We start from the raw sequence: 13,457 nt of genomic DNA, 5'->3' as shown, positions 1-13,457 counted from the left end.
ACTGGAGCCCACGATCACTCTCACATGCTTAAACTGGGTGATTTCTTTCCATACCACGGACACATGATTTTTCTAAAAAAAAAAAATTCCAGTTCTATTTCACTGGGGTTTGAAGACATCCCAGTTTAACAGAGGTTTCTCTCTCACACATATACTCAAACAAAAATAATGTGGTCACTTAAACACTTTTCTCACAATTGACTATTGAGGTTTACATCCATTCTTCTAGCTTTGTTTCCCCTCTCTGGGCAGGGAGTAGGAAAAGTGGGTTGTTGGAGGAGGCAGGGGGGGGCGGGGAGGGCAAGGAGAAAGATGGTGTTTACAGAGGATTTGGCTGGAGTTGGCCCAGGGGACAAGCTAAGCTACAAAAATGAGAAAAAGGTAAAGGCGTAGACGACTGCTGAAAAAAGTACCACTTATGGGGTACCTACTGTGTGCTAGACAAGTCACATATGTCATCTCTTACAATCCTTATAACCTCTTCTAGTCTATGTACACCCTCCAACAGCGGTCCCCAACCGTTTTGGCACAAGGGACTGGTTTCGTGGAAGACAGTTTTTCCACGGTTCCTAAGAGGCCATGGACCAGTGCTAGTCCTGTTGTTTGCATGGGGAGGAGAAAGACAGGGAGAGGATGAGGTGGGTAGGAATGAAGATTTATAGATAGTATCTCATTTAATCTCTCACAATAAATCTTTGAGGTAGGTATAATGATCTAATTACAGATGAGAAAACTGGGGCTTAGAGACATTAAATAACTTGCCTAACACAATGGATACTGGCATCCAGGAAATAAACAGCACAAAATCCCTATGACCTAGCTCTTGTGGGTGAGGTGGCCTGGTGACTCATGCCAGAGGGTTTGTGGAATTTTTTTTTCCAGGATCAGTTTGGAAGGGCTGGTTAGACAGTAAAAATGACTAGGAGGGGCATACTTCATGTTTTTCAAATTCCATGAAGTAGATATTTACTAAAACCTAGCAGGCTAAATTCATTCTTTCGTGGTTAAAGCATATGCTTTGTATTAGTTCAACCTTCTAAAATCTACGGAGACTTGTTTTCTTACCTGGATGTGGTCTATCTTGCTGATTGCCACTTGCATGACATCTTTTTCCATCCTTTCACTTTCCACCTGTCTGTGGCTTTGAATCTAAAGTGTGGCTCTTACAGACAGCACAGAGTTGGACCATGTGTTTTATGCATTCTCCAGATCTCTGCCTTGTAATGGGAACATTTAGGTACATTAAATTACTGATAAGGTAGGATTTCCATCAGCATTTGCTATATATTTTTGTGTTACATCTCCCTTACTTCTCTCTGTCTCTATTACTGCCTTCTTACTATTTTTATTCCTTTGTTGTTTCTTTAAATAGTTTCTTCTGTCCCTCCTCTCTCCTCCCAGTATGTGTATGTCGACATGCTTGTTGGTGTCCCACAGGTCTCTGAGGCTCCGTTCATTTTTCTTTCTTCTTTTCCCTGTCTGTTTCATAGACGGGATCATCTCAATTGACCTCCAGCCAGGTTCACTGGTTCTTTCTTCTGTCTACTCAAATCTGCTGCTGAGCCCCTCCAGTGATTTTTTTTTTTTTTTTTAAAGAGTAGAGCTATAGAAGGCTTAGAATTAAGCTTAATATATTTTTTAAGATTTTATTTATTTATTTTAGCTTAGAATTAAGCTTAATATATTTTTTAAGATTTTATTTATTTATTTTAGAGAGATGGGGAAGGGAGGGAGAAAGAGAGGGAGTGAAACATCAATGTGTGGTTGCCTTAAGCACACCCCATACTGGGGACATGGCCTACAACCCAGGCTTGTGCCCTGATTGGGAATTAAACCAGTGATGCTTTGGTTCACAGGCCTGTGCTCAATCCACTGAGCTACACCAGCCAGGCTGATTTTTTTTTAAAGATTTATTTTTTTTTTTAGAGAGGGGAAGGGAGGGAGAAAGAAAGAGAGAGAGAAACATTAATGTGTGGTTGCCTCTCACATGGCCCGCCACCCAGGCATGTGCCCTGACTGGGAATTGAACCTGCAATGCTTTGATTTGCAGCCCGAGCTCAATCCACTGAGCTATGCCAGCCAGGGCTGATTTTTTTTTTTTTATTTCAGTTAGTGTACATGTCAACTCCAGAATTTATATCTGGTTCTTTATAAAAAAAATAATTTCTATCTCTTTACTGGAATTCTCTAGAGAGACATCATTCTCATACTTTCCTTTATTTCTTAAGAGATGATTTGCTAAGATTCTTTGAAAGTATTTAAAATAGCTGATTTAAAGTTTTTGTCTATAATTTTGTCTCTAACTAAAATAGCTGATTTTAGTTTTTGTCTGTACACCCTCAAGGATAATTTCTTTTGATATTTTTTCATATGGGCCATTCCTTCTTGTTTCTTTGTATATATAATTTTTCATTCAAAACGTGATATTTAAAATAATACAGTGTGGTACTGTGGACACCAGAGTCCCCCCTCCCCAGGGTTTGTCATGACCGTTTGCTGTTCTTATTTGTTTAGCGACTTTCCTAACTTAATTCGGTGAAGTCAGTATTCTTTGTCTATGTTGCTACTCGAGTTTCTGCTCCGTTAGCCTAGTGGTCAGTTAGCTAATGACCAGACAGAGATTTCCTTAAATGCTTAGAAATCAATAAGTTCACCAGTGTTTTCTAGGATCACAGAATATCTGCAGATTATTGGTTTTCAAGACCACCATGGAGCTAGTGTTGGAGGGATGGAAAGAGAGCAAGTTAAAACACCACAGAGTTTGCTGTTCTCACCAAGACTCAGCCACTGGTTTTTTGGGGGGTTTTTTGTTGTTGTTTTTTTTTTTTTTTGAGTAAGCATTCCCTGAATTGTTGCCAGGTCTTTGCTAATTTCCACAGTTCTGAAAAAGTCAACCCTGACCATTTTTGTTAGTTTTCTTTCATGGAGGCAAAATTTTCAGAGGTCCTCACTATACCATCTTTGCTGTCTTTTTCCCCTAGGATAACCTTTTATAATATCATGTTATTAAATCTGTAAAGTTAACAACCAAAAAAGACATTATTAATAAATTTCCTAGTGAAAACTAAAAATTTCATCCACCTGAGGTCTTTTGTTTTTGTAATTTTTTTACATGTATGTTTAAATTATAGTTGACATACCTTGTGTATTAGTTCCGGGTATACAGCATGGTGTTCAGACATCTGTATAACTGATGAGTGATCAGCACAGTAAGTCTAGGAAACAACTGTCACCAGATGCAGTTATTACAATACTATTGACTGCATTCCTTTCTGTACATTACGTCCCTATGACTAATTTTACAACTGGCAACTTGTATTTCTTTATCTCCTTCACCTTCCCCACCCATCCCGCTACCCCTTCCCACCTGGTGACCAGCAGTTTGCTTTCCGTATCTGTGAGTCTGTGTCCTTTCTGTTCTGTCTGCTCATTTTATTGTTTTTAGATTCCAGCATATTACTATCGTCCTGCCAGTAGAATCTGTAGCAATAATGCTTTTTCATTCTTGATATAAGTATTTTGTGTTTTCTTTTTCTCCTGATTAATCCACCTAATCGATTATTTTTGTTCTTTTTTTTTTCAAAGAATCAGCTTTTGACTTTAATCTTTGCTGTCATTTGTCTGCTTTTTTCATTGATTTCTTCTATTATTTATTACTTCCTTCTATTTACTTTTGGTTTGATTTGTTCCTTTTCAAGCTTATGAAGTTGGGATAGTAGATTACCATTGTTAAACTTCCTTCTTTTCTAATATAGATCTATAAAACTATAAATTTAAGCACAGCTTTAGTTATATTCTACAACTTTTGATTTGTGTGTTTTCATTATCATTTCACTCTTTCTAATTTCCTTTGTAATTTCTTTGATACATTAGGTACTTGTAAGGATATAGCTTAATTTCCAAATATCTGGAGCTTTCCTGGATACCTGATTGTTATTGATGTCTAACTTAATTCCATTTTGGTTTACTATTGAAGATGCTTGTCTTTTGAAATATGTTGAGACTTATGACTCAGCATGTGGTCTATCTTAGTGGCCACTCCTAGTGCACTTGAAAAAACTGTGTGTTGAAATTGTTGAATATATAAATGTCAATTACATTAATGTTTGGAATTTCTGTATCCTTCCCAATTTTTTCTCTAGTTCTACCAACTTCTGACTGGAGATGTTAATTTCTTCAATATGATAATTAACTTTGTATTTATTCCATTTTTTTCTTCCTTTATTGTGAAGCTTTGTTATTAGGTAGTTTTATGGGTTGAATAGTTGTACTCCCCTCCCCCGCAACAAGATATATGTTTAAGTCCTAACCCCTGGTATCTATGAATACACCCTTTTCAGCAATAGAGTCTTAGCAGATGTAACCAATTAAGATGAGGTCATTAGGGCCCTGGCTGGTGTGGCCCAGTAGATTGAGCACCGGCCTATGAACCAAAGGGTCACTGGTTCGAATCCCAGTCAGGGCATATGCCTTGGTGGCAGGCCAGGTCCCTAGTAGGGGACATGTGAGAGGCAACCACACATTGATGTTTCTCTCCCTCTCTTTCTGCCACCCTTCCCCTCTGTCTAAAAATAAATAAATAAAATCTTTAAAGAAGAAAAAAAGATGAGGTCATTAGGGTAGTCCCTAATTCAGTATGACTTAGGAAATAGCCATGTGAAGACAAACACACGTGAAGAGAGGACATCGTGTGACAATGGAGACAGAGGTTAAAGTGCTGTAACTGCAAGCCGCACCAAGGACGGCTGGCAAAACAGGGCTAGGAAGAGACAAGAAAGGAGTCCCTCCCTCGGGTCCCGGAGGGAACACAGCGCTTCTGACACCCCAGTTTCAGACTTCTACCCACCAGAACTGTACATTTTTGTTTTTTTGGTTTTTTCACACCTGACTTGTGGTATTTTGTTATAGCAATCCTTGGAAACTAATACAGGTACATACACCTTAAGGATTTTAACTATTTTTAAAATATTTAATTCCTTTATAATTCTGAAAAGCTACCTTTTATATCTCATAATAGTTTTTCTCTTGAAATCTGCTTAATCTTGATAGCAATATCGTCACACTAGGTTTCCGATCTTTCTGTTGTGTGGTATCTTTCTATCCTGTTGCTTTCAACTTCTCTCCGTCTTTCCGTAGCAAGCATGTCTTTTGTAGACTGAATATAGTTGGGTCTTGCTTTTTTATCCCATCTGACAATCTCTGCCTTTTAATTAGAGTGGTTCATCTTTTCGCATTTAATGTACTTCCTGATTTTTAAGTCTATCAAATTGCTACTTGTTTTTCAATTGTCTCTTTGATATTTGTTCCTATGTTCACCTTTTCCCACTTTCTTTTATTTAATGAAATATACTTCACACTTTGTTTTTATTTTCTCTTATTGGCCTTTTACCTGTACTTCTTTTTATTATACAGTATTTCTAGTGGTTCTAGGGATTATAGTATGCATTCTAAGCTTATCAGTCTATTTAGAATTAGCATTGCATTAATAATGTATATAATATTGAGAATTTTATTACATTAAATTTTTTTTAAGATTTTATTTATTTATTTTTAGAGAGGGAAGGGAGAGAGAAAGAGAGAGAGAAACATCAATGTGTGGTTGCTGGGGGTCATGGCCTGCAACCCAGGCATGTATCCTGACTGGGAATCGAACCTGCGACACTTCGGTTCGCAGCCTGCGCTCAATCCACTGAGCTACACCAGCCAGGGCTACATTAAATTTTTATTTACCACCTCATGGGCTATTGTTGTCATATATTTTACATGTACATACATAATAAACCCCATACTATTACGAAAGTCATTAACCAAGGAAGTTAGTAGACAGAGGTGGCTCTTACATTGGCAGCCAACGTAAGTAGCCCAGCTCTAAGCCAGAGTCAGTCCCTATAAATAACTGGAGGACAGGAAAGCAACACTTGAGAACAACATTCATAAAGAGCAAACTAGGCTTTCTCAAGTAGGGAAACTGCTTACTCGATAGCCAGTTAATAAAAGACTTTCCCCCGGCTCTGACTCGTAGAGCACCCCTAACCACCTCTGATGTGGCACTGGCTGGTGTGAATCTATGTTTGCTTACATAAGCTCTCCAAAAATGGAATGTGCCTCAGTTTGTCTTTTAACAGTATCACTCTGTATAATTACATTTACTTTCAAGTCACCTCTCAAAGAAAATGAAACAAGAAAATACAGTTGGGTACAGAAAGAGCTACATTCTCCGCACATTTACCGTTCCCGGGACTCTTCATTCCTTCCCGTGGATACAAGTTTGCTCCAGCATGTTCTGTGGCACAGGCCTTCTGGCAATGCATTCTTCCATCTTTTATCTGAAAATGCCTTTCTCTTGTCTTCCTTTTAATGGGTAATTTTGTGGAATATGTAATTCTAGGCTGACTTCCTTTCAACATTTTAAAGATGGTATTCTTCAGGGCCTGGCAGAAGGAAGACTTGCTTGAGTGTGGTGGGTAGGGTACGTGAATGTCTTGCATGAGATGGACGGCAATTTGAACATTTCACCTAAAATGTCCCATGGTGTGCTTGAGTGTGACATTGTCGTGTTACAGAATTACATGCTTTTGATTTCATAATAAATATTTTATAATAAAAAAGGGGGTGTTATTTGCACCAGACTGTTGGGAACTGCCCTGTCTGGTATCAGAAGCTGTAACCCCTGCCTAGGCTAAGGCTAAGGGAACACCCTTAGAATCATAAGCCAGCAAGGAGACAAAAGCTTATCTCCCTGGCAGGAGCACTGCTTCTGCTGCTTCATTCATAACTGAACCCCAAAGCTTGGTCGGTTAGCCAAAGACGGGTAAGATTCCCCAAGGGGGGAATGATCTAAGACAGGCACGATCACGTGGGAGGCCCCCCCAAAAGAAGGGCTTTGGGGGCTGCAGCAAAAGGGGGTGATGGACCCTCGCTCCTCGACTTTGACTTAGCCTGAGTCCTCATCAACTGGGAGAAAATCTCCTTATCTCTTGGTTGCCTTAGCTCCCTTGCTCCACCTAAGCCTGAAACAATGACAGGGTGGTGCCGCCCTGTGCTGAAAAGGGTGGGTTCCCCGGGTGATCAAGCCTAAGAAAGAGCATGTAAAATCCTGTGAAACCTTCTTTGTTTAGAGTGCTCTCAGTTGAATGAGAAGGGTCCAAGGAGGAAGTTAGTTTGTTCCTTAAAGTCTTACAGCTCTTTGACCCTGACTCAAAATAGGCCCTCAGACTTCCTTGTTATCTATTGTTTGATCCTTACTTCCTAGCAATGAGTAATGAGCTTTTACCTGAATTCTTATGCAAATGAAACCAATAAAAAGCCTCTCCGGAGGGGGAAGGGCACCCTCTCCCCACCAGGGAGGGTGGCCATGGCGCCCTTCAGGAGAGAGGGTGGCCAAGGCGCTTCCCACGTGAGGAGTGGCCCTGCTGTTCCTATTCCCCCACAGGACCTGGTTGTCTCTGTGTATGTTTTTCTTGCGTTTCGACGAGCCATCCACAGCGTTCCGTGATCACTGCTGGCCAGTGACCCACACATCAGCAGACCCTGCATTACCACCTGGCCTCCATAGTTTCTAATGAGAAGTCAACTGTCATTTGCTTTGCTTTCCAAAATTTCAGTCACCTGCAGTCAACAGAGGTTGAAAAATGTAAATGAAAACTTTCAGAAACAGACAATTGATACATTTTAAATTGCGTGCTGTTCTCAGTAGTGTGATGAAATCTGGCTTCATCCCAGCTGGGACGCGGACCATCCTTGTCCAGGATATCCACACTGTATGTGCTCCCTGCTCAGCAGTCACTTTGTCGCTGCCTTGGTTACCAGATCGATATTTTAAGAGAGAGAGAGAGAGAGAGAGAGAGAGCAATACCATATTCACATAACTTTTAATAGAGCTTATCATTTACATAACTTTTGTTAGAGTAGACAGTTACAATTCTTCTATTTTATTATTGTCGTTGTTGGTCTCTCACTTGCCTAGTTTGTAAATTAAACTTTATCATAGGTATGTACACATAGGAAGAAAACATGGTACATATAAGGCTCGGTACTGTCTGTAATTTCAGGCATCCACGGGGCGTCTGGGAAGATATGTCTGAGGATCAGGAGGAACTACTGTATTTTATTTGACGGGCTCTGAGATGATTTCTTTGTGGTTTTCAGCATTTAACTGTGATGTGCCTAGGTGTCTTCTGTTGTCGTCCTGCTTGGGGTTTGCTAGGCTTCTTGGATTTGTAACTTGTTTTTCTCCAAATCTGGGTGATCCTTTCGCCTTTGTTTCTTTAAATTTTTTCGTCCTATTCTCTCTTTAATGAAATATGTTAGCTTGTGTGATATTATCCCATAGGTTAATGAAGCTTTGTTAACCTTTTTAAATGGTTTTTTTCTTTCTCTTCCTCAGATAGGATAGTTTCTGTTTATCTAATTTCAGGTTTACTCATCCTTTCTTCTGAAGTCTCCAATTTGCTGTTAATTTCCTACAGTTAAACTTCCACTTCAGGTATTTTACATTTCCATTCTAAAATTTCCACTTGCTTTTTTTTTTTATGATTGCCATTGCTTTGTTTAGATTTTCAATTCATTCATGCAATATGACAATACTTTCTTTTAAGTCCTTAAAAATATTTGTAACAGCTATTTTAACATTCTTGTCTGTTGGTTTCAATATTTGGGTTTTCTGAGAGTCTGTTCTATATTTTTTTTGTTTTTCTTGATCCAGGGTCAAATCTCTATGCTTTTCCACATTAATTTCTTTATTGTAGGATGGATGGACATTGTGAACAATATGTTTTAAGACGTCTAGATGATATTGTCTTCCCTTAGAGGTACTGATTTTTTGTTCTGGTAGGCAGTTATATTACGGGCATATTGTTTTGGCCCTGAAGCCTTGGTTTTATTCTTTATTAGAGTGAGTATATTTTAGTTTTTATTTAATCTTAGGACTTGGCCCTTTAACTAAGACATATGCCTGATGCCTAAATCATGCCTTTCCTGCAGTGTCACCTGCAAGTCCATGGTGCTCGTGGAGGTTCCTCCACCCTGACTCTGGCTGTGTCAAAAAACCAGCATCTCGCAGATCTACACAGCCTCTAGTGTCCCCACTCAGCTCTCGACTCCAGGACAGATCGTCTCTGCTGGGCCACGCAGAGCCATGCCCTGCGCCTGTGCAGCCCAGCGCTCAACCAAAGGCCCCTGGTGAATCCCCGTGCAGACTTCTGTGGGCCTCCTCCTTCCATGCAACATCTGCTTTTTCATTTATCTGTCCCCCCTCTCCGATTTTTAGCTGCTTTAGTAGCCCACCAATCCAGTCTCAACCCCCCTCAGCTCAGCAAGACACCTTTCCACATCCCACCAGAAGTCCAGGCTGATTGTGAGGCTTACCATGTGTGTTTCCCTTCTCTCCAGAATCACAGTCCTACATTACCTTCTACCCAAGCCTGAAAAAAGAGTTGCATTGTATATTCTATTCAGTTTTGTAGTCATTCAGTGGGAGGACAAGTGTTGTACCAATTACACTGTTATAGCCAAAGGCAGATATTATTACTTCTTTTGTGACACCGGATACTTTCAGAATGTTTTGTCTCATGTTTTTGATGCTCCTTTCTACTGGTGCCCTGATCTTAGGCCTGGTCTACCATTTGGATAATTCTGCACCACTCCTGTCTCCTATTTCATTTTTTGTTTTCTTTTTTTTTTTCACTCTGTCTCTTATCCCTCACCCCCAAAAGAAAATTAGGATCAAGAGAATAAGAAGCTAGAAAATGGGAGAAAATATTTGGAAAAGACATACCTGACAAAAGATTGTTACTCAAAATATACAAAGAACTCTTCAGCAAGAAACTGCCCTGGATAGCGTGGCTCAAGCAGATTGAGCACGGGCCTGAAAACCAAAGTGTTGCTGGTTCTATTCCCAGTCAGGGCACATACCTGGGTTGAGAGCCAGGTCCCCAGTAAGGGGCATGTGAGAGGCAACCACACATTGATGCTTTTCTCCCTCTCTTTTTCCCTGCCTTCCCCTCTGCCTAAAAATAAATAAATAAAACAAAGAACCTGAATTAAAAAATGGACAAAAGATCTCAACAGACACCTCACCAAAAAAGATATACAGATAGCAAATAAGTATATAAAAAGATGCTCCACATCATATGTCAATTGGGAAATGCAAATTAAAACAACAATTAGATAAGCTACATACTGATTAGAATGGCCAAAATATGGGACACTGACAACACCAAAAGCTGACAAGAATGTGGAGCAGCAACAGGAACTCTCATTCATTGTTGGTGGGAGTGCAAAATAGGACAGCCACTTTGCAAGATGGCTTGGCAGTTTTTTACAGAACTAAACATACTCTCTCTTCTGGCCAAGATGGAGGCATAGGTGGTCGCACTGTACCTCCTCGCACAACCAAAACTAAGGACAACAAGAATTTACAAACAATAAACAACCAGAACAGAGAGAAATGAACCGAACGGAAGTCTGACTACCATACATCCAGACCAGTAAGGAGGGGCGGAGTCGGAGGCCTTCAAAGAGGGGTCGAGGGGTCCCAGCAGGAAAGAGCGGTGGCTGGCAGACACGGGTGGGCAGGGTGCAGACGGCAGTTGACAGACCCCAGAAGCACAGGGGCGGCTGAGGACCCGGTGGCAGACCCTGGGTGTGGGAGGCAAGGAGCAGACCCAGTGAGGCGCTTAAGGCAGCTGACTGTCCACAGCCACACATTCGTGCGCGGACAAACTAAGCAAAAACGGGCAGCAATACAGACTGCGCAATGCTGGGACCCAGCGCCGGGAGACAATGCTTAAAGGCACTGACTGGAAACACCTGTGGAAGTTGAGGCTGGGAGATTCTCTCAGCCTCACAGGAGGCTCCTTGGGGAAACCCACAGAGTCCGAGGAAGCACACAAACCCACCCGCCAGGGAGGCAGCACCAGAGGTACCCAATTTGCTTGTGGGAAGCAGAAAAGGGGACGGAAGTCCTAGTGAGAGCAAAACGGGCACCATTGTTCCCTCTCGGACCCCCACCCCCACATACAATGTCACAACCCAGCAACTGAGGTGTCCCGCCCTGGTGATCACCTAAGGCTCCGCCCCTCATATGTAACAGGCGCAACCAGACCAAAGGGAAAAAATTAAATTAAATTAAAAAGATGGCTCAAACAGTTAAAAGACCCAGAGTCAGTTTTTTTTAAGCGACCGACAGAAAAATTCCAATCTATCAGATGCACAGTTCAAAGCCATGGTGATCAGGATGCTCAAACAATTGGTGGACTTTGGTCATAAATTAGATGAATAAATGCAGGCTACGATAAGAGAAATGAAGGAAAATGCACAGGGAACCAATAGTGATGGAAAGAAAACTGGGTTTCAAATCAATGGAAGGGACCAAAAGGAGGAAAGGAACAACCAAACAGAAAAGAATGAAGAAACAAGAATTCAAAAAAATGAGGAGAGGCTTAGGGACCTCCAGGACATCTTTAAACATTCCAACATCCAAATTATAGGGGTACCAAAAGGGGAAGAGGAAACACAAGTGGAAAAGTTATTTGAACAAATAATAAAGGAGAACTTCCTCAATCTGACAAGGGAAATAGACTTCGAGGAAGTCCAGGAAGCTCAGAGAGTCCCAAAGAGGTTGGAGCCAAGGAGGAACACACCAAGCCACATCATAATTACATTAGACAAGGTAGAAATGAAGGAGAGAATTCTAAAAGCAGCAAGAGATAAGGGGACAGTTACCTATAAAGGAGTTCCCATCAGAATGTCAGCTGATTTCTCAAAAGAGACCTTGCAGGCAAGAAGAGGCTGGAAAGAAGTATTCCAAGCCATGAAAGTCAAGGACCTGCATCCAAGATTGCTCTATCCAATAAAGCTTTCATTTAGAATGGAAGGGCAGATAAGGTGCTTCCCAGGTAAGGTCAAGTTAAAGGAGTTCATCATCCCAAGCCTTTATTATATGAAATGTTAAAGGGACTTATCCAAGAAAAAGAAGATAAAAAATATGAACAGTAAAAAAAGACATCAAACTCACAGTTAGTAACAACCATTCCTAAAACAAAAGCAAACAAAGAGAACAGGAGTGGAACCACAGAAATGAAGATCACATGGAGGGTTAGCAACAGGGGAGTGGGAGGAGGAGAGAGGGGGAAAAGGTACAGAGAATAAGTAGCATGGACAATAGGTAGAAAATAGACAGGGGGAGGGCGAGAATAGTATGGGAAATGTAGAAGCTAAAGAACTTATGACACATGGACATGAACTAAAGGGGGGGAATGTGGGTGGGAGGGGGTGGGCGGGGGGAGGGTAATGAAGGGGGAAAATGGGACAACTGTCATAGCATAACAAATATATTAAAAAAAAAACTAAACATACTCTTAACATTTAATTCAGCAATCATGCTCCTTGGTATTTTACCTAAACGAGTTGAAAACTTAAATCTGCACACAAAAACCTTCACACAGATATTTATAGCCATTTTATTCACAATTGCCAAAAGTTGGAAGCAACCAAGATGTCCTTCAGTAGATGAATGGATGAATAAACCATAGTACATTCTGACAATGGAATACTATTCAGTGCTAAAAAGAAATGAACTATCAAGCCTTGAAAAAGACACGGAGGAACCTTAAGTTCATATTATTAAGTGAAAGAAGCAAGTCTGAAAAGGCTACATGCTATGATTCCAACTGCGTGACATTCTGGAAAAGTCAAACTAATGGAGACAGGAACAAGGTCAGTGGTTGCCAGGGGCTAGGGGGTGGAGAATAAATGCATAGGCAGAACACAGAGGATTTTTAGGGCAGTGAAGCATTCTGTATAACACTATCATGATGGCTCTGTGTTGTTATAAATTAGCAAAACCAATAGAATGTACAACACCAAGAATGAACCCTAATGTGTACTAGGACTTTGGGTGACAATGATGTGTCAATCTATATAGGTTCATCAACTGTAACAGCTGTACCTCTCTGGTGTAGACTATTGATGCTGGTGGAGGTTGTGTGGGGGGATGCAGAGCCAAGGATACATGGGAACTGTCTGTACTTCTTGCTCCACTTTGCTGTGAAAACTGCTCTGGAAATAAAGTCTATTTTTCAACATGGATTAGGAGTCACCAAACATGGCTATTTCCAGAAATTAAATCTGTGCTTAAAGGGTGAGAAGTCATGTGGCCAATTAGCTCCATTTTTATTACTGTTATTACTATGCTTATGTGACAAGGGTTCTCAAGATTGTTGCCCAGAAGGAGGTCTAACGAAGGTTGCCGCACTGCTAACATTAATGGGATAAGTGTTTGGAGTTCCAAGGGTTGTATGAGGCTGCATTTGCTTTTTAAGAATGGGAGGGGGACATGTTGTGTATGTAGTTGTTAAAAATCTTAATATGACCAGGCATGAAAAAACATACCATATTTTGCTATGTCTAATGCACACCCACGTTTTTGGCCCAAACTTTCAGGGGAAAAAAATTTC

Source organism: Phyllostomus discolor, chromosome 8, assembly GCF_004126475.2.
Source record: "Phyllostomus discolor isolate MPI-MPIP mPhyDis1 chromosome 8, mPhyDis1.pri.v3, whole genome shotgun sequence".
In the NCBI taxonomy this organism is placed as follows: domain Eukaryota; kingdom Metazoa; phylum Chordata; class Mammalia; order Chiroptera; family Phyllostomidae; genus Phyllostomus; species Phyllostomus discolor.
The sequence above is the reverse complement of the archived record's forward strand: the minus strand, read 5'-3'. Positions refer to the sequence as shown.